The sequence below is a fragment of the Panthera pardus genome, unplaced genomic scaffold (genome assembly GCF_024362965.1).
Source record: "Panthera pardus isolate Hobbes unplaced genomic scaffold, ASM2436296v1 HiC_scaffold_17, whole genome shotgun sequence".
NCBI classification, from domain to species: Eukaryota; Metazoa; Chordata; class Mammalia; order Carnivora; family Felidae; genus Panthera; species Panthera pardus.
In genome coordinates, this window is record NW_026526732.1 from 118,452,778 (window position 1) to 118,474,432 (window position 21,655).

At 46.9% G+C, this 21,655-nt stretch overlaps 1 protein-coding gene across 9 annotated transcripts in view; it reads left to right on the forward strand.

Moving 5' to 3' along the window:
• Positions 1-5,877: 5,877 nt before the first annotated feature.
• The window catches only part of ATXN1 (ataxin 1), a 416,021-nt gene continuing 400,243 nt past the window's right edge, over positions 5,878-21,655 (forward strand). For 2 of the 9 annotated variants that reach the window (XM_053904880.1, XM_053904883.1), the window contains exons 1-2: positions 5,880-6,110; positions 14,188-14,302. The gene's annotated coding sequence lies outside the window, so the exon portion shown is untranslated. Of the gene's footprint in view, positions 6,111-7,262; positions 7,379-13,439; positions 13,487-14,129; positions 14,303-21,655 lie in introns of those variants that run through there. The other 7 variants (XM_019420057.2, XM_053904876.1, XM_053904877.1 and 4 more) reach the window with 6 other exon arrangements.

Consider the following 21,655-nt stretch of genomic DNA (forward strand, 5'->3'; position numbering starts at 1 on the left):
GGTCGGTCTACCAGTGAGATCACGGCTTGCTCTCAGGGGTCATTTTAACCAGGGATAAGATCCGTGTGTTATATAATATAGTGCAAGGGGGACACCTCTGGAAGGTAGAAAATAATTATTGACTACACTACTACCGAGAGTCATGCCGGAATCCTAATGTCTCCAATTGTGGGTTCTTAGAACTAATTCCTGTACCTCTGTAGTCCTATTATCTCTTACTCGTGCTGTCCATTTGGAAATACAATATGCACTCCATCCACATGCATAATTTCAAATTTTATGGTAACTACATTACAAAGAAAAAAAGAAACATGTAAAATTAATTATAACGCTGTATTTTATTTAATCTAATATATACAGAATATTTTCATTCCAACATTTAATCAACACGTAAGTATTGAGGTGTATATATGCGTGTGCATGCATGTATATGCGTGTGTATGTGCACGTACATACTAAGGCTTTTAAACCCAAGGTATATTTCATACTTACAACATATCTCGATCTGAACTATTCAAGTCCTGAATAGCCACACTGGATAGTGGCTACAGTTTGGAGGGCGGACCCGTACTGGGGCATTTGTTTTTATTTCTAATTGGAGACAGAATCTTATTTAAAATTGCCTAATGTGTGTACTGTTAAGTTACAAACTGCCGGCAGATGTGTAATACAGAGGGCTTAATTTCCCTCTTGACTATTGGTGATGTCATCTGCATTGCCCCAAACCAGTCCTGCTACAGTTTGGTGGAAAGTCAAAAAAGATGATTCAGGATCTTTCAGAGTCTCTGCTATGCACAGAGCCCAGTGACTTTAGTTTGGGTGTGGTGAGCTGACCTCAGAGTCTATTGTGTGAGCAGTTTTCACTTTTGTTTTTAGTTTATTTTACTTTTCCGGTCGCCCCAGCTTTTTGTTTCGGAGTGCAATCTAAGGAAGGCGTATTCGTTCTGCAAGTACACTCTGATTTGCTCAGATTTTAAAATGACACATGTAGGATCACACCCTCCCTATAATAGCATGGTCAAAGGTCTGTCAGTGTTTCCATTAAAAAGTCAAACTTTCCAGGATTTATTACATAGCCATAACAAATGGCTCCAGGCAGAAACTTGGCAAATCCTTCTTTAACGTAGGAGGAGAGGCTTTTTAACAATTTTTGAAAAGGAAAAAAATAAATGTTTACCATTTATATTTACTCATGTGAGTTTTTGACAGGAAAGACATTCGGATAAAATGCACATCGTATCTTTGTTTATACAAATTTGAAATATTAATATTAGCTTGTAAGTCAAATTTTGCTGAAGAGTTATGCAAACTGCCCTCCCCCTTTGCCAAATTTTTAAGACTTTAGTATTTGATTCTCACATTTGTGAGTCTGACGAGTATAATGATGTGGGGAGGTGGTGGACCGGTTGACTCTGAGACTTGACGTTTCATCGTGGTAAAAATGGACAGTTTCAAAAGATAAGATTTGTTATGGTGGGAATTCCTTGCAGACAGAGATTTCTTACTCATCTATATTCTCATATACAGGGCCTGATTATTGTAGATGTGCAATAAATCACTGCCGGGCAAATGAATGATAAATACATAAAAAGCAGCTAGAGAATTAAGACAGAGTCTCTGTTCATAAGTGTCTTATTTAAATATTCGCCTATTAAATATTCACTCTCTAGTAACTTGGGAAAATCTTTAAAACTACAAAAAACATGCTGCCAGATCTTTAATGTCTCTGTGTTCTCCCTTATTTTTGAACACCTCAGTGGATCATTACAGCAATTAAATGACCAACGCCACGAACGCACAAGCTGTTGCCACAACTTTTTTGAGGCTTGGCTTTCTCATGTCTTATCCACCGCCCAGGAGTGTTTGAAGATGCGACACAGAAGGCTGTGGGACGTATGAAACGCTGTATAGATGTAATTGAAATGTAAGTACTTACCAGTGCAAACATAAAGGACAGTCCCCTCCCCAAATTACTGTGAAAGTAAAACATGGTGAAGAGTGCACATCCTTTTACCAACATATTTGCTTCCGGATGAAACCGATTTATCTGAAGTAGTGTTGGGTTAACGGACGTTTTTAAAACAAACAGGAGCTATTCTTAGAGTTACCTTATTCTGTATTGCACTATTTTTTCCCTAGTTCTACGGAGAAGTAATTGACATACATCAGTGTGTAAGTTTAAGGGGTATCACATGATGGTTTGAGTTGCATATATTGTGAAATGGTCATGTTTATCTTTATTTTTGACTGGAGAAAAGCTAGGGGAATTTTTCGAGGTATGACTTTTGAAGTCCACTTTTTAAAAAAAAAACGAAGTCTCAAACTCAAAATAAGTGTATCTGTATTCTATTTAACTTCCAACCTGTTCAATTATTTAGTTGTTATAACCCGGTAAGCTGTTTGCGTTTGCTTGGCTTTGTTTTGTTTTGTTATGAACTATGGAAGAGGCTACTTCCGATGAAAACATATACTACACTTTAAAATCCTTTACCATTTGGAGGGCTTGTATGCTTGTTTTATTAAGCACTCTTGTGCTCCCTCTGCTGCCGTGAAGAAAACCTTCATATTCAAGACCCCAGGACACTCCTCAGAGTATCCACTTGGCAATGATCATGCAGACGTTTGCATTCTATTGGGGCTTTTCTGAAATACGGTACCATGTGGCCAAAGCATTAAATGTAATAATGTTTCGTTAAAAAGTGCAAATTAGTTAAAAGGGGAGGGAACAAAAGAGGAATAAATAGAAGAATTATGTTCTGCGTCTGTGGGCCAATTCACCTAGACAGAGCCCTGTGGTACAGACGGCGTTCTTCATACTACACTGTGCTTAGGAATCATCAGGGTTGCTGGTTAAAAGGCAGATTGCAATTCAGTAGGTCTGGGGTGGAACTCTCATACTGAATTTCCAAAAAGCTCCCGGATGCTGCCACGGCTCTGAAGATGAGGCTTTTCGAAGCAAAATGTAATACATAATTATAGGATATCGTATTTACCCAATAGCCTACTTTAAGCCCTCAAAAGTAGATACTATCAAAACAATGAAGTAGATACAGGGGATAAAAATGATTTTCCACGGTGTTTGAGCAATGCAGAACACAGAGTAGGGGTAAGGCTCAGCAGGCCTTACCTCACGATTTCCTTTAATTTTGAAATGTGACTTAAGCTTATATGAATACAATAGCAGATAGATGAACAGGACCATAGTAATATATACTTGCTACTAACTTCTTGAAAGCCCTGCTCTTTCCCTGAGGTTTTATCTCCATCAGAAAATCTTGTTTATAAAGAGTCAGTTATTTGTGATTGTACATTTAATAGTTGGCCGTCTGAAAAGAAAACATTCCAACACTAAAGGTAATGAAACTATATCGCGAGAATACCATTTAAGCGAGACCTTGCAGGTAGGAACAGTTACAGACTTTCATGGCAGTTTATGGCTTTAATCTTAATGGCTAAGAAAGGAAATGACACATTTCTTATTAATTGTCTTTACTGTTTGGGTAATATACATATTTAGCCTCCTTAAGGGAACATTTAAATTAATTGACTAACTCTAATCTGAGTTATGTGTTTTAATTTGTTTAAGGTTGTTAAAATAACTTAAATTAACGGCCTGTGTCAATGTAATAATTAAAATATTAGCTGTTTTTGGCTGAAAATACTCTCAATGGAAGATGTCTAAAAATAGAGTGGAGGTGGATGGGGCAGTCAGAATAAAAACACCTCGGGTAAGCCAAAAACATGGCAACCAATATTTTCTGTTACAAAAATATTTTAGATGAAGTTAGTTTTTATGAAAGCTGTCTCAAACAGAAACGAGGAGCGGAAGCTCTCTGTTTATTCGCAGGCCAGTAATAATAATATATCTGCAGCACAAAGCATACGTCTCTTCGGTGCTGAACCAACTGCTTCTGATCCTTTCAGGAGCCCACTCGGCCAAGCAGGGGGAGGGAGGAGCTATTCCCCACTTACTTCTGAGATACTAGCCTTCACCTTGACAATGCTTGTCAACAACAAAACACCAGGAAGAGCCTTTTCAGGAAACTGATTTTAACTGTCCACTAGAGGCTGTAATGAGACCGACAATGGCACTTTCGACCAACCTGGGGTTTAAACTGTAACAAGCATTGCTTTTTAAATGGAGAAAAAAAAAAAAAAAAGAAAAAAGAAAAAGTTGTAGAAACGAGTAAGAGTGAACAGTAGTCTTATTTAAATAGCCACGTATATGTGCATGATATTTCAAAATGCGAGAAAAAAATTATTTCCGGGGCTCCACACCTTCCTAGTTGTTAGCAGGCTTATTTTTATTTCTGGAGCACGTTGGCTCTACGATACAGTTGTTTCAAAGCTGACACATTTCTCTGGGTGATTCTGTACCCTGCTTCGGTTGGTGACTAACCGTTAGGTCATAAGTAAACTCAGCCAAAGGTTTCTCAGATACAGCTTACAGTCAATAGTGGTGGCTTGCAGAGAGAAACTTACGTGGAAAGATCGTGTTTCTAGACACTTGGTTCTAAGCACCTGAAAGAGGTCAAATGCTGCCCCGACACCTACTGGTCTTCCAGAATTATCTGCAGCAGGGAGAACGCCGCACCGAGCTCCCTTCCGCGTGGATGTGCCTTCTCTTTCTCCAGGTGCCACACCTGTTGGCAAGGTGCACCCTTCCACATAAGATTTCCTCCCCAGGATGCTAGCACCCATTGGTGGTACACGCGGAGGGGGCGGGGTGGTGGGCAGTGGAGAACCGCGCTTGAAAATTGAGCGCAGAGGAAGTTCTTCAGCGTGGATTCACCAGAACTGCCATTTGATGCTCGGTTTGCTTTCTGTATCTCCTGCACTGGTTACCTCATTTCCGATTAAATTAATGATCCCGAATTAGCTGCGAGTGGAGCGCGCGAGTCGTCTTCCAAGGCGGGAGCTGGGTACTCCAGTACCCAAGGCAGATTTGCAGACCTGCAGAAAACGAAAAGGAGGTGGCGGGTGGGGGGGGGGGGGGGGGGCAGGGAGGGCACCCGCTTTCCCTGGCAGGGAAGGTGACGGTGCACATGCGGGGGAGGGGACCCTTCAAACTTTCCTGAGTTGCACGCCGAGGCAATCCCCGCAGCCCCGTGGTCCTGGTTCCGGAACGAAACCGGCTTGGAGGGCTAACGTGCACGGCGATCCGAGTTAGTCCTCTTGGACGATTCCCGGCGCGCCTGGGACGAAGGGCACGTCGGGATCAGACTCGCCCCCCCCCCCTCCCATTCCTCCCCCCTGGGGTACTTCGCTGGCTCGGAGCTGAAGCCCGACACCCCTCGGAGAGTCCTCCAGGGCGCCCCGAGTTGCACCCCGCTGTCGCTCGGTCCCCTCCAACTAGGTGCAGGGGCCCGGGGAGGCGCGCGAGGACCGACCGGTCACCGCTAAAATTACCTCATCGCTTCAGCTCCCCGCCCCTTTCCCAAACCTGGAAGAAGCGTCCCCTCCGGCCTGAGTCGCCCCCCCCCCCCGCCCCTCTTCCCCTCCCCCCCAGCTGCCGAGCCGGTTCGGGCCACGCGCCGCCTCCCGGGGGGCCGCGGAGCCCCGGCAGCGCGCAGCCAAGGGTTAAGGGCGCCGGCCGGCCGGCCGCCGCGCTGTGCGCTCTCGGTGCTCCGAGCGGCTCGCCCTGCCGCCCGCCAGAGGGTGCCCCCCCACCCCCAAGTCGGATCCTTGAGCTGCGGCGGCGGCAGCCAACTGCTCCATATTTGGCTTCTATTACACATTTACATACTGGAGCGAGCGAGCGAGCGAGCGCGAGAGAGCGCGAGGGAGGGAGGGCGGACGGGCGGAGGGAGGAGGGAGGGGAGGGGAGCAGGGGGGGGAGGAGGAGGAGGAGGAGGACGAGGAGGAGGAGGACGAGGAGGAGGAGGAGGAGGAGGAGGAGGAGGAGGAGGAGGAGGAGGAGGAGAGAGCAGAGTATACCGCAGACATCATTTCTACTACAGTGGCGGAGCCGTACAGGACCTGTTTCACTGCAGGGGGATCCAAAACGAGCCCCGCGGAGCAGCCACCAGAGCTACAGCAGCCGCAAGACACTGTTTCTCTCCCTCTGCCCCCCCTTCCCCACGCAACCCCAGATCCATTTACACTTTACAGTAAGTGGCTATTTTTTTCTCCTCTGATTCTTTCTCCCCCCTCCCCCATCCCCTTCGCCCCTTATTTAGATTAAAATTTACCCCTACCGCTGCTCTCCCGAGAGGGGCAAAAGCAACAACCAGCAAACAAACCCCAAACCCCAGTCGCCGGCACAGAAAACAGCTGGAAGAGGAGCGAAGGGAAATCGACGCGTCGTGTTGTGTTGTGTTGTGTGTGTGTGTGTGTGTGTGTGTGTGTGTACATACAACCTTCTCCCGCTCCAGCCTCCCGGGCCGACACCCCCGCTCGGGGCGCAGGGACTGACGGCAGGGGGCTGCCGGGCCGGTGGGCGCCCGCCAGGCGAGGGGGCGCGCCCGGGTTGGGGGTGCGGGCGCGGGCGCGGGCGGGGAGAGCGGCGGCGGCGCCCCGCTCCGGCGGCTGCTGGTCCGGCCGCGAGTGCGGAGAACCGTGTCCCCCTCCCTCGAGGTGGCGTAGGGGTAGTAGGCGGCGGCGGCGGCGGCGGCGGCGGCCGGGGGTCGCGCTGCCCTCCTCTCCCGCCGCACCCTCCCCAGCCCTCTCCCCTCGGAGGGCGGCGGAGCGAGTGGGTCTGCAGGAGGGTTGGGCTCCCCCCTCCCCCGCCGCGGGTGGCCGCCCGGGCCTCGGAGCCCGGGGCGGGGGGTCTCCCTGGCGGAGGCTGGCCTCGCCGGGTGCGCGGCTACGGGCCGGGACTCTGCGCGCGGCCGGGCGCCGGGCGGTGGGAGCGCGGGGGGCGCGGAGGGGTGGGCGCGGGGGGGAAGCCGACGCGCGGGTGCCGGGCGCGCGGCTGGAGTGGCGGCGGCGGCCCTGCTGCCGCCGCCGCCGCCGCCGCCGCCGCCACCGCCGCCCTGTTGGTGCGGCCGCTTCCTGATCATGTGCGGCGGCCGCCGCCCGGAGCCGCGAGCCCGCGAGCGCCCCAGCCCGGAGCCGGCGCCCCCGCCAGCGCCCGCGCGGCAGGAGCGGAGGAGCGGCGGCGGGCGCTGCCCCGCCGGCGCCGGGAGTGAGCGGCTGCGCGGCTGCTGGGAGGGTGAATGAAGCCAGGAGGAGGGGAAGGAGGAGGCGGCGGCGGCGGAGGAGGCGCTGCGGGGATTGGGATGCGCCCTGGAGCCCCGCTGCTCGCTCACTCTGGGCCGGGCCGGAGACTCCGCCACTCCCGCGGCCGCCGCCGCCGCCGCCTCCTACGTGGTTCCAGCGCTGCGAGCAGGCCGGTCCCGCAGGGGGCAGGGAAGGGGCCGGCCGGGCGGAGCGAGAGGTGAGGCGGCGGCGGAGCGCGGCGTGAGTGTGAGTGAGTGAGTGCGTGCGTGTGTGAGTGAGTGTGTGTGTGTGTGTGTGTGTGTGTGTGTCTGTGTGTGTGTGTGTCTGTGTGTGTGTGCGTGCGCGCGCGCGGAAGGGGGGCGGCGAGGCCCGTCGCGGTGGGGAGCGGCCCCTCGGTGGCCACTTGGCTGACTCTGCGGCGCCCCGACCCCTCCCCAGCCCTACCCCCACCCCACCCCACCCCACCCCCAGCCCTCAGGCCTCCTTCCTAAACTCCGGGGCTTGTGCTTTCATTTTATTTCCGACCACGTAGGGGGCTGACTGGGAGCGATGGAACAATTCAGGTTTTTCTAGGGAGACTGAGCGAGGACCTTAGTGGGGGGGGGGGGGGGTGGAAGTAGGGTGGTGGTGGAGATCTTGCCAGAAAGCAAAACAAAACCAAAAAAAAAAAAAAATTCAGTGTCCAAGGACCGTGGGGTCCGGTTCAACCCCGTGGCCGTTCTGTTTTGTTTTGCTTTCTTAGTATATAATCCTGCAGATAAGAGGGTAATATAAATACTTCGGGAGATTGAGAAATTGCTGAAGAGTAGTAAGGGCAAAGAAAAAAAAAAAAGCCAGTCGGAAGCTGGTTATATAATGCGCGATGTGGCTAACGAGAACGGCAAGCTATTTTTATTTTGTTTACCGTATGCTGTGCAGTAGGGACTCCTCCAAACTGGTGCCGTCCCCGAAGAGATTCTGAGCTTCCCTGTGCGAGCCACAAGATACAATTAGCAAAAATTGGAAGACCCTATTGCGCCCACAGAATAAAAACTACTGGCTTAGAGTGGCATACGCCCTGCACATCCTTTCCTACGTGCACGGGAATGTGTATATGCAAATAAGTTCCTCCTTTGGCAATCTAGTAGTCACATCTCAATGACATTTGTGTTTTGTAATGCAGGCTGTTCTTAATATTTAAACGTTGTCGTTACATATTGTGCAGAGCAGTGGGTAGTTACTTGATGGTTATTTTTAGGCACAGCTCGTTACTTTTCCAACGGTGTTGGTTAAGCCTTTTCTGTTTGGAAGGAGCCCTGCAGTTCCTAGAAGCCCCCGTTAAGCCCACCCTGTGGCGTATTTGTAGTTTGATACTTGGGCTTTTTTTTTTTTTTTTTTTTGAGTGTGGCATGAAGCCCATGCTTGAGGAAACCACCCAAGAGAAGGTTGAGAAAATCCTGCACATGAACTCTTGGAAGGGGATTGCACCACAAGAGCTAATGCTGTGGCATTTAATCTCCTCTGATTGCCCTCCAACTGTGCACGCATCAGTCAATATTTTAGCAGCTCCGCAGACAAATGGGCTTGAAAGCCACCTTCTAGGACCGGCAGAGGTTGAAGGGCTCCCCTGAACCTCCCGCCCGCCTGTCTTTCTCATCATGTAGATACGTGTCAGCGGTATAGGTTTTCCCTGCACTTACTCCGGCCCTGATCACTCCTGTAATTAGATCGGGCTGCCATGGCAACAGACAGTGTTCCTCGTCCATTCAGGTGGGTTTGTCTTGTGCCTGGACTATACTCCAAGTGTTTTATGCCCAGTATTTGTGCTGCTCAAGTCAGAGGAGAGCCTTCGCTATTTCAGTTGCTGCTGCTTTCAGTCCTTTGGACGGGCGACACTGAATGAGGCTTCTAAGCTACTCAACTTTTATAAAGGAGACCAACAAGCTGTTCTTGCCCGGTGCAGGATGGAAATGCATCTCCCCAGACAGTGAAAGGAACCTGGCACTCCTGCTGATGTTTATTGTGAACAGATCAACAAGTATTTGGTACTTGTGAGAAACCTTCCAGAGTTTCTAAAGCGACATTTCTTTTGCAGTCTGGTGCCTTTGGCCTTGCGGGCCCTTAACCCCTTCAGGTGTGAAAGCACCTACAGGACTGGTTTTCTGAAGGATTTAACTCTGCACAAGCATATCCACATGGTCACATTTCAGAACTTCACTGTTAGAAGAGCCATTATGATAACAAGAAATGGTACCGACTGCAGGAGCCATTCTGAATGTATGCATTTTTTTTTTTTGAATGTATACATTTTTAATTTGGACTTCTTAGCCATCCAGGATCTTTTACATCTGTGAGAGTAAGTTCAAAGGTTTTTCTCTCCGGTGAGAGATGATACAGGCCTGTAGCCAGTAGACTGACCACGGGTGGTGCTTTTGCACAATAAACAGCTTGTACTGTATTTTGAGATATAATTTAATGAGCGTTTAATAATTCAGAGAACAGTAGTTTACTCTTTGCATCGGGACCCTACCTCGTTAAGTCCGCGAGGCAGAGAAAAATAACAGAGCAAAAGGAAAGAAGAGTAGCTTTGGTTGCTGAAGCTTTCTGTTCCTCAGGAAATCCACCTAAGCGGGAGTATTTTAATAACCCTGCTATTTGGAAGAAAAAGTAATTGAGAATAATAGTGTCTTGATTTGGTTGTGATCCTGCCAGTGGGTTTAGAGTTTTACAGCCCCATAGCTAAATTGGTAAACCCTTACTTTCCCCTGGGGTAGGATTCATTCCCCCCGGGGTGGGGGGGGGGAGGTTTACGACTCTCTCCCCGTTTAGTGGGTTTATGCCGTGGGTAACTTGATTGTGGCCTGTTCAGATCAAGTGTGGCTGTGGTTAAAAGGAGCTATTTTTTTTCTAGGCTGTAAATAGATGGGAAGCAAGGATAGGAAATAAGGTCCAGAAGTTTGAGTTTTACATGCTTTGGAGGTCCTAGGTTATATTTGCAGCATACAGAAGATCTCTTCACTTGCAGTAAAATGTGAATGCATTTTTGAATGCTAAAATAAGTATGAAAAATGTTGCTTGATTGGGAACTGTGAAAGTCAATATTTTCCTGTCTGGATTTCGTTTTGAGAGGGTTTGGGTAACAGAAGTGATACTTTGTCAGAAATACTATAGCTAGGCTCCCGGGCCTCTGAATTGTCTTTCAGTCTTAAAGAAAGATTCAAGACAAACTCTTTAACCACCAGATTGTATATCAAGTGCCTGTAGATGGCCTTACATTTCAATGGCTGCGAGTCTTGGGCAAGGCCAGCCTTATGAGAGTAGTGAAACATTGGTAAACACATTTCAGTGACTCCAGTGTTTATTGTCATTATAGAGTATAAGGACTTACATTCCTTTTGTGTAATATGCCTTTATTTGTTTATTTATTTCCATTCTGAAATGTCAAGTGGATTTTACTTTTGCCTTGAGTGACAGTTGGCTGATTACTAACACACTGTAACAGCGGCTCATTTTGTTTCCTGTTAGAAGTTAGTCAATAAACATATTTTATTAAAACCCTGAAAATGAGTGTAGGGGTGAACGTTAATTCTTTCAACTACAGTTGTGTGTAGGGAACGACACGGTTTAGACTCTGAACAACTTAAAAATCTTGCATATGTGATGGGGCACAGGGCGAGAGACGGGATATCATTTTTGGGGTGGCCCTAACTAATTGGATTTCCATTGCTTTTTCTTTGCAGAGTTATTCAGTAATTTGAATGATTGGCTTCTGTGAGAGATTCAGATTTGTACAAGCTTAACTGCTTCAAAGAATGGATTTAATTCCGGTCATACTTTCAAGGTTACCAGAAGCAGGCCCTCCTTATTTTGTTAAAAGCATTGAAAATAAATGAATTGTTGAAATCTCAGCAGAGATAATAATTTCTGTCCTAGGGCATTACCCACAGGACTGCTCATTTTTAAGAATGAATTTTGCAGTCCGCAGTTCTGCTGTTCACATTTTAGTTTCATCTAATTCAGTTCAATAAAATGCTCATTCAAAATTTCTTTAAGGGACGATATAATAGTGAGCATGCTGATTGCTGATTTAGAGAATTAAATTTTATTTATTTATTTATTTTGAGAGAGAGGGAGAGAAAGAGAGACAGAGGGAGAGAGCACAAGCAGAGGAGGGGCAGTGAGAGAAGGAGAGAGAATTCCAAGCAGGCTGTGCACTGACAGTGTGGAGACCGATGCGGGGGTTGAACCCAGGAAGCGTGGGATAATGACATGAGCTGAAACCCGTAGTCCGACCCGTTACCAGCTGAGCCACCCTGGTGCTCCTGGGGAATATTTTTAAATGTTGGCTGAAAGAGTTGTAATTGGATCAGGGTTTTGAAGAAATATGTATAAATGCTTAAAATTGCAGGAGTAAGAAAAAGATTTTAGGTAAATAATCTTTATTTGTGGAGGCAGTTTGTAAAATCTTATCCCTGTTTCATAAATGATGTATTGTTGTCTTTATCAGTGTAGTAATATGTTTTGTAATCCTGATAGACATGAACTTGTCAGGCTAGTGTATTATCAATGTTTGTAGTGCAGATTAGCGTCCCAAATGTACTAAAACATGTTTAGAACTATCGCAGACAAAAGAGCGACAAGCATTGTATTTTCTTTGATACGTTCGATGTTAGCAGAAACGTCTCATTGATTTTTCTATAACTTTTAATGCGTATCATTTGCGGAGTAATGAAAATGCAGTGGTAATTGCCATAATGTAAGCAAAAATGCTATATCCTACCTGAAAATGACTTGTCAGAAAATTCATTGTAGTGTAATCAGAATTTGAGACTTAAGGGGGCAGAGGTTCCCTGATCATGCTCTTTTGATTCAGGCTAAGAGGAACTCTTATTTATTTATATATTATTTCTTCTTTACTATCACATCAGTTTTATTCAGGCCGTCTTTCTTAGCAGTCTTCCGCTATTCGTGGAACTGTGCTAGGTGGTTCTGCTGTGCTTTTAAAATACGAAGTGTTCTCTTTTTAGTGTGTGTGTTGTAGAAAACGTGCTATAGGTTATTTCTTTCTTTATTATTTTTTTGTATTTTGTTTGTATGTTTTTGCAGTGAATGCACTCTGCCTTGCTGTTGTTCTTGTGTTTCTTCCCTCTGAGGGAACAGCAAGTCATGTTAACTCTGTTAGCTACTCTAACTGGTGCAGCACCACAAATACTTGGGAAAGAAGTAGGCATACCAGTGTGAGGGTAAATTAATATTTTACAGCCTTTGCATCATGTTTGACTGTTCTGTGCACTTCAGCAGAATAGGAGGAGACTGTAATTTGGACTCTATAAAACCTTATCTGCCGGGTGATATGTAAATAGGACTGTGTGCACACACAGATACACCAGCAAACACTCACTGTTAGCTCATCAAGCGAGTGCTCTCTGCAAATCCACGGTGCCTGCGTCTTGCTCAGAAATGATTATCCAGTAGGTTGATGCTTCATTTGAGAGGTTACTAGAAAGAAACAAGAAAGCAGGTACTGTGTAAGAGGAAATCGAATTTGGTGAGCTTCTCTTGAACTTGGCCACCATTTATATGTGTCACGCAGCAGGCTTCTTGGTGGAGGGACAGACTTAGTGGAGTCTTGTAAGGATTTCAAAGATACTGGAATCTAGAACAGCTTACCTACTTTCTCTGCACTCACGGATTACGTGTGGAGAGACCAATGGCTAGAAAACTTCTTTTGCATTATCAGTCCCAGGCATGCAATAGACGCTTAAATAAATACTTGGTGAACGGCCTGGTTAGAAGGAAGAACGCTTTGGCTACTGTTCATTACTTTGAAACGTGTTGGAAAGTGATCGAGATTAGTTTCCTTTCCAGCTGGGCCGCCCTCTTAAAAATAGTGAGTGTGTGTGGATGAGAATAGTCATGGCTACCGAGATGTGTTGCCATCCAAGGATAATTGGCTCATTTACCTGTTTACGGATTATTCACGTTGGAGATTGTATTCATAACTCCAGAATAGTTTCTTTCTGACATCCAATATAATCCTGGGCTTTCTCCCTACTTCTGTTACCTGGCGTGGGCTTAGGAAACCCAAACTAAATTTAAAATTAGCCCAAACAGCTAATCAGAGAGGGAAAGTCTGCCCAGCAATGACCAGTTTGGGGGTTAGTTTACAACTGTGCTACTGATTCTTTCTACTTAATGTGGACCATTGGGGATGATCAGTGTTTGAAAACAGTATTTTCATAGGGCTGCAAACTCTGTGAGCAGATCAAGTCCTCAACTTCTTCCGTTTCTATGCTTAGGTCTTTACCTCACAAAAACTACAAGCACCAGGCTCCCTGATGGAAAGGTATATGGAAGATTCATTCATTCTTTCATTTATCCATTCACACATTCACTCATTCATTACACGGTGGATTAATTTTTACTTAACCATGTGCCAGGCATTGTGGCAACGTGAAAATGGAATAGACCTATAGTCATTAAGTAAATAATTTCAAGCTCAGCGGAAAGTCTCGCGGAACACGTGCATACTTGTACAGTGTTTTCTGCACTTGATACATTTTTCTATCCCATTAGACCAGTATGCTGATAACTGTGCTGTCCCATGACTGTCCTTCTAATTGCATGTTGATAGTAATATATGTCATATTAAAATTAGACTTTGGCTCGATTACTCTTCAATTCATGCCCATTTCACCAGTTATCGCTGTGATGACCAGCATGTGTTTATCAGATGATTGGTTAGGATCATTAGAGAAGAGAATGCCAGTTCGTGGCTCAAATGGGGCGACCAAGCTCTTAATTTGATTGAAGGGATGACCTTTTTGTGGGTTGGCCTCCCTCCGAGCCCTGTTGGATAAAACCAGACCTGCCGTTCGGACTGGCTGGTAACCGTAGTTTCCATAACACGAAAATGCAAACATTTGATGTCCTTGAGGGTCTGGGTTTCGGTGTACAGACAGTTTAAAGTGGAACTGTTTTTTTTGAAGCCGTCTGTTCTGCTTTTCATTGTGGATTTCTTCTCCCGCACCCCCTCGACCACCGCAGGAGCATCGTGCAGAAAGTCGCCAGGCCGGTCGGTGCAAGCTGGGGATCTGTGTGTCATCCTCGTGAGACCGTCTCCTGCTCCACGGCCCCTCAAGGGAAGTGCATCCCATGTCAGGTGAGAGTTTTTGCTACGCTCATCTAGGTACCATCTGAGGATAAGGTCTGACCCGGAAAGTCACCTCGTACCCACGCTTTTGCACGCTGTAGACTGTTTGCCGTAACTGCCTTTGCACACTAGATCCAGAGGGAGGTTGAGAAATTGCCACGAGAGTTTTTAAAAACTTGGCTTCAATATCTCTCCTGTTGGTTTAATTTATGTGGTTCCTGAAGAAGTCCACATTTGACTTGGAGCTGGTTGACCGTTGTGTGGTAGGCTTGAGTCCCATCGTCTTTGTCGTCCCCTTTACATAATGTGATGAGACTGTTTTTCTACCCAACTGTTACCTTAAGTCACGGTTTTTGTGGTACAGCGATTCAGGTGTGGGGAGACAGAGGCCCATTTGTTCAGCGGCAGCCAGGATTTGTCGAATCTTGAATTTCTTTGTGTCTGTTTGGATTTTACAACTTCCTGATTGCCTCACGTACAGTAAATTTTTCTGGCCTGGAGAGTCATGCCGACACAGGGTGTAAACAGCGTTGATGACTCATGGTTCTGTATTGAAGAGAGGACAAGAGGATCCTGCCTAAACAAAATCGGGAGACGTGGAAGTTAGACAGAAGTTGGGGCAAGAGGGCTTTGAGAGCACTGGTGGCTGCAACCAAAGGAGATTATGACATAGATCTCGTCTTTCTGTTTACTTTGGGAACGCTCCTGCTGGACTCTTTCAGAGGTTCCCAAGCCTGGCTGGGCAATGGAATCACCTGGAGTGTTTAAAAAGAGGGGGGAAAAAGGATTGGGGCTCCACCTCCTGAATCTGAATGAACCTTAATGGTCTCTAGGAATCATAGTGATGCTCTGCATGTTTGAGAACTTCTGGACGAGGTGGTCTCTGGGCAGCTCTTCCCGGTCACGTGCCATTTGCTTACCAGGCAGGACGCGGGTCTGTTGTTCCTATATACCTCACGTATCCAAATCTGGATGTGCAACTGATTTGTTAGGAGGCGGATATTTGCTTTACCAAAATGTTCATTTTAAAAATGATTCACCAGGAGCACCTGGGTGGCTTTGTCGGTTAAGTGCCCGACTTGGGCTCAGGTCATGATCTCACGGTTTGTGAGGTCGAGCCCCGCGTCGAGCTCTGTGCTGACAGCTCGGAGCCCGGAGCCTGCTTCAGACTCTGTGTCTCCCTCTCTCTCTGCCCCTTCCCTGCTCACGCACTCTCTCTTTCTCTCTCTCTCTCTCTCTCTCTCTGTCTGTCTCAAAAATAAATAAATGTTAAAAATAATTAGAAAAGAAAATGATTCACCAGCTTTCTTTAAATAAAGAGCTCCCCCCTCTACACCTAAGATCCAGTTTTTAAGCTGCGGATAAATTTCGTGGCATCTGGGATAAGAGCACCGGCTCCAGAAGCAGCCTGCCTGCCTGTGGAACTGCCATTGTGTCCTGGAAAGCCCTAGAACCTTTCTGTGCCTCAGTGTCTTCGTGTATAAGGTGGAGATAAGATTAGAACTGTTTTCTAGGGCTGCTGTAAGAATGGAATGAAATACGCATTTGCTGGGTAGGATAGTGCGTAGCTTATGGTTTGTGATCTGTGAACCTAAGTTATCTTTGCATACGTGCTGCCGAAGCGAGCTCTGCACATAAGTTTTATCTTTGTGATCCTGTAACTTTTGTCTCGACAGGATGATTGTAATGTTCTTGTTTTCTGATGGTTGCTCCCGGACCGTACATGACTAGGAACAAGTAAATACACTTGTACCTTGATCTTTGGACCAACGCTGTAGACATTTGCAGCTTTGCAAAGCAAACGAGCCTTTTATTTATTTTTCTGAATTTTGTGTCAGCCCCACCCTGTTGCTGCAATAGAATGCACACGTATTGTTTTTATACTGTCGCAGGGTGAACTGAGAAGTTGCACGCACAGATGAAGTGATTTGTGGTCTGAGTAAAAATGAACGAAAACCTGAGTCGCAGAAAGGGTCGTCAGTAAGGTCCTCTTGGGGGATGGGGCAGAAGGAGGGAGGCAGTTATCCCAAACACTGTATCCTTGAGAAATACGAACGGGGTCCTTTACATTTTATTGGCTGCGGTCCAGGGAGGGGTTGTTTCAAAGGAAATAGAATAATAGAATACCCCCCCACCCCAGAGTTATGTGCAAAGCTAAGCCTCTTAAGGTCTGCAAGTGTCAGCTGCATGGAAAGGGGTGAGATGCCTCACCACTGCTTTATCTCTTTGGGGTATTATCATTTGATATGCTAGGCAGAGAATCCTCACCTTCAAGTTTTGGGGAGAAGTAGTTTGATTGCATACGTGGTTAAAACACACGCACATTTTTTTTTTTTAATGTGCGATGTCTACAAGAGAATTTTATTGTGGAAAAAAAAAAACGGGCATCAGAAAGTCCCAGCTCTTGGTCAGTATGTGCAGCTGAGAAGACACTGAGGTTTTTATAGTATATTAAGCAAGTCCAAGTGTCTTATGAATACGTGTTGTATTACCAACATAGTGCAGAGTCACCTTGAGTTTTAAGCGGCTGACATTTTCTGTGATTGCATTGAAAGGAAGCTTAGAAGCATTATCTAAACATTTTGCATAAAAAACGGCCCCTTTATAATCCTCACAATTGATGGCTGAACCCAAGAAGGGGCACAGGACCGTTCGTGCGGTATTCTGTTATATTCATTAAGTTGTTTTTGTTTTTTAATTAAAACCTAGGCTGCAAGTATTTCTGGTTCTGCTTCCTTTGTGCATGTGATACGGCTGGTTATGACCTCGCTGGTTCCCAGGCGCTCTCTGTGTAAAGAAATGATTCATTCATTCATTCACTGCATCTTTTTTTAAACTACTACCCGGTGCTGCGGGAATGAAAACGAGTAAGAGCTTCCAGAACAAGGCTGCCTTCTTCGGGGTCAGGTAGGGGCGAGGAGAAATGCCCGGCAAGACCTAATGAAAGCAGAATGGGGTGTCTTGCCCTTAACCGGGGTTACGTGCTGATATGGAAGGAGTTCACAGTGACGCCGAGTGGGCTGGCGAGGAAAGACCGGGAGGAGGAGGGCTCGTCGGAGTTCAGCTCTTGAAGGCTGGCCAGCATTTCTGTGGGGAGAGGCGGCTGGAGCAGGGGAAGACCCGTGCAAGTGCCTGGGACGTCACTGACGAGGCCATTCTGGCCGAAGCACAGGTGCAGGGGGGGGGGGGGGGGCGTCTGCGTTGTAGACAGGGCGGGGGTAAAATTGCCGGGAGAAGTCAGGTCTGGAAAGAAGCTTGGAGGAGCCGCAGAGCCGACTTTGCGATCGGGAGTTCTTGCGCCCGCAGGAAGTTTGCCAGGCGGGAAGCGAGGAGGACCGTGTTTCGGGGCTGCCGTCAGCAGGCGTGAAGTGCACGTGGGAAGAGGCGGGAGGCAGCGGCACGTGGGTGCAGCACGGCCTTCGGGTGCTTGGCCTTGAAACCCGAGGGGAAGGGAAGGCTGGTGACAGGCTGCAGGGCGCCTGGGGGGATAACGGGGTCGTCTCCCTGGAATCTCAGACGCCTTGCCGAGGACTGAACTGCAGCTCAATGAAACCATGTTCAAACCTTTCTTCTTTAAGACCGGAAGGAAGGAAGGAAGGAAGGGGAGGGAGGGAAGGAAAGGAAGGGGAGGGAGGGAAGGAAAGGAAGGGGAGGGAGGGAAGGAAAGGAAGGGAAGGGAGGGAAAGAAGGAAGGAAGGAAGGAAAGAAAGAGGGAAGGAAGAAAGGAAAGAAAGAAAGAGAGAGAAACCTGAGCTAATTTTAGCTAAATCTAATGTGTGTATGACAATGAATGCCGCTTTTGAAATTCAGTGCACGCGGCATCTCTTTTCATTTACACAAACGACCCTTCTATTTTCCTCTAAACAGTTTTATTAAGATTTTCAGTGAAGCCCTGTACGTACTGAGAACAATTCCAGCGTTTCTTTTGATCTTTCCCACCGTCGATTTATTTATTCATCTCCTGTGATAGGCGGAAACCACACTGCTCCATCCACCCAGCTCTGGAGCACTTGTTCACCCGTGGAAAGTCGTCTACTGTACTTTGTTTGATAAATCACGTTAATATGGGTGTGTTTTGTAACTTTCAAGGCTTCCCGGGAGGCTTTATGTGGACTCTTCTAAATGTGACACACACACACACACACACACACACACGCACACGCACGCACGCAAGGCACAGCTTTCTGAGCAATTTGGCTTCCCATTTATACTTTATAGAAAATGAAGAAAGACAGAGCGAGTGAGCTTTGACTCCGGGATGAAAAGATGCTAAGAAGACATGGCTGGAGATGATCTGGTTGCAGTTCTGTTAGTGGGCAGTCGGTTTTAATATAATTAGAGAAGACTAGAGGATCATTCAAGATGTTTTTCTTTGACCTGAGTTATTTAGATGGGTTGTCTCTATTCCCCAGACTAGCTCACAATGAGGCAGTGAGTTTCCTACCTTCCATAAAAGACAAGAAGGTTAGGACAGGAGTGAGAGGGCTGGAGAAAACCACTTCAGGGGCAGATCATTCCGTCTGCACATGTTTAATGAGCATCTAATATGTGACAGGCATTATGCCAGCTGGGCTCTGAAAGAAATATAGAGATGCTGAGCCGTTCCCACTTACTGTGTATTAACTCATCTCATCCTTACTGCAGTCATTGGAGATAGGTACTGTTATTATCCATTATGTGAATGAGGAAATCAAGGCACCGAGAGGAGAAGTAATCTGCCCAGGGTTGATTAGCTGTTAAGTGGTGAAGTCATGCTTGGATTCCACCCTGTACTCTTCTTTTTTTGTTTGTTTTTAAGTTTATTGATTTATTTTGAGACAGCGCAAGCCGGGGAGTGCAACAGAGACAGAGGGAGAGAGGGCGGGGGAGGGAGAGACTATCCCAAGCAGACTGCTTGCTGTTAGCACAGAGCCCAATGCAGGGCTCGATCCCACGAACTGTGAGATCATGACCTGAACTGAGATCAAGAGTCGGATGCTTAACCGACTGAGCCACCCAGGCGCCCCCCACCCTGTACTCTTAACTGCAGCCATGCATTGACTCTTAAGCCCTGAGCCCTGTGTGTAAAAGAAGCTTACAGTTGAGTCTAGAAGGGAGGGCGTCTCTTTAATATTTAAAAAATCACGATAGGGCTGTAGCATCTTCCGCGAGGTCCAGGTCAGGGAAGGGTTCCTGCGTGCCGAGCCTTCCATTTGGATGTTTGGATGCTGGCCTGTCAGCTCAGTGTTGCCCCCAGGCCATCCTGGAGGTGTTACCGTGTTTTTTTTTTTCACTCGTCCTCATACCTCCCCGAAGTTCCTACGCACTTTGAATAATTATTAATTGAAAAGAGCGATGGCAGTGGCACCAGGCTTATCTGTGTCGCAGGGGATTGGCTTGAGCTGGGCTTCAAATGCGGTTCAGCGTCAAGAGTCCCAGTGAGACGATGAACTTTTGACTCTTCCAAAAGCTTCCCTGGGTCATGGCTCAGCTTGCAAGATTTGGCAGATACAAAGTATTCATCTCTGCAGTTTGCTAGGTGGTGGGCTGGCACTGGATGTAAGCTCTAAGAGCAAAACGGGCGGTGAAAGGAGGTCATGCTTTCCTCTGGGTGGCCGTCAGGAAGCCCCGGGTCTCCTGTCCCCTCCTGTCCGCGCCCCTCCCAATCTCTCATTTTTTTCTCCTCATCTGGACAGGTGGATGAATCTTAACCGACCCACGTCAGAAGGATAGAGAAAGGATAAAGATCACTTTTGTCTTAGCCCGCTTAGGGGAGACCGGTCTGTCTTTCTTACGTTGAATGAAAATTACAGGACTTAAAAAAAAAAAATGCCTTGAGAGGCAACGTCTCTCGCTTTATAGATGCACGGAACGCAGAGGACTTGGGATTTACTATCCGTGCACTCGCCTGGCAGCCCCAGCCCACATCCCAGCTGTAATCATACGTGATGCATTTTTATTTACAGATTAGGAGGCTCTGACGCTGACATATGACTAACCGAGAAGCTCCTCCCTCCAGCACTAGTATGTCATCTGCTTCAGAGAACTAATTGCTTGGCAATTCCCCTTTGGTAATTCCCTCTTTATTTTCTGATGAGTTACTTAACAGTGATGGGCTTGTAGAGCAGAGCGTGGAGTTTAATGTGTGCTCCAGAAACTCCACTGTAGGCCTGGGGGATATGTTTTTTGAATTCTGTTTAGCTTTGCTGAAGGAACACTGAAACCATTATATGGCCTGTTAATATTTCACTCAATACGAGGTTAAGACGCCGAGCGGTGTGCAATTTTCCAAAAGAAATCAAAACCAGGCCCCTTTTCAAAATGTGCCCCTGTGCGTTTGAAAATTATTAAAAAGGAACTTAATATTTACAGAATGCTTAATGCTCTTTCAAAAATGTGATTTGAAATGGAATGGCTTTCCAGTCTAAGGCAGGGTGCGTGTGGTACGGGGAAAGGCAGAAGGACCGCTAGTTTGGGGACCGAGTTGCCGCCGTTTCCTGACCTGCCCCAAGGTGACTTGGGATGCTCAATCTACCTTGCTGGGCCTCAGTTTCCCCATCTGCAGTAAACAGGGCGGTGAACAACCTGATGGCTCAGGTCCCTTCTCTAACGCTGGGCAGTTCCCCGCATAGATTTTATTGTAATTCTTCCTCTTGGCTCCCCTAAGACCTTTGCTCTGTCAAACATCGTTTGCTGTTGTTTGACGTTGTTAGGTTTCGGGTTTAATTAGAATTTACATCTTTAGCGATTATCGTGTCATTATTTATAGAATGAGTCATACGTGGTGCCTACAACCATTTGTCACCCTATCTATGTTGGTTTCATACCTTGATACTTCCTCTGTTCCTTTTTACTGTTCTTGCTTCCCCGCTTCTGGAGTGGGGGCTGCGTTGTAAGCGGAAAGAAACTTTCAGCTGATTGTGGAATTGGTTTCTGCAGGCAGAGCGCAGAAAACTCTGCTCTCTCTGCAGTAATGTCAAGGGTCATAGTCTGCTCTTAATTTGCAAGTAGAACTCCTTTTGATGTCATTTGGTTTTTACCTGCACGTGCAGGCTTGTGTCTGAAGGTAATTCCTTTTCTGTTCTGCATCAGCTTTCCCAATCAGTGTGGGCCGCATTACCTTATCTTACTGGTTAATTTATAAGCAGTTCATAGGATACCTCTGGATTCGTTACAGTTTAACCAGTTTCTTTAGGCCGCTAGAACAAAGAGAAGAGGGGACACAGCAGAGTCTTTGGTAGTTTTGTTTGTTACACAGGCAGAGAGGCAGGGAAGAAAAGAGTTCTTAGGGTGGTTGCAAGCGAGGGCTTTGGAAAAGGGGAGGTTGAGATTTGAGTTCGGGCTCTGGCTCCTTAGGTGTGGGGGCCAGGCCACATTGCTTAA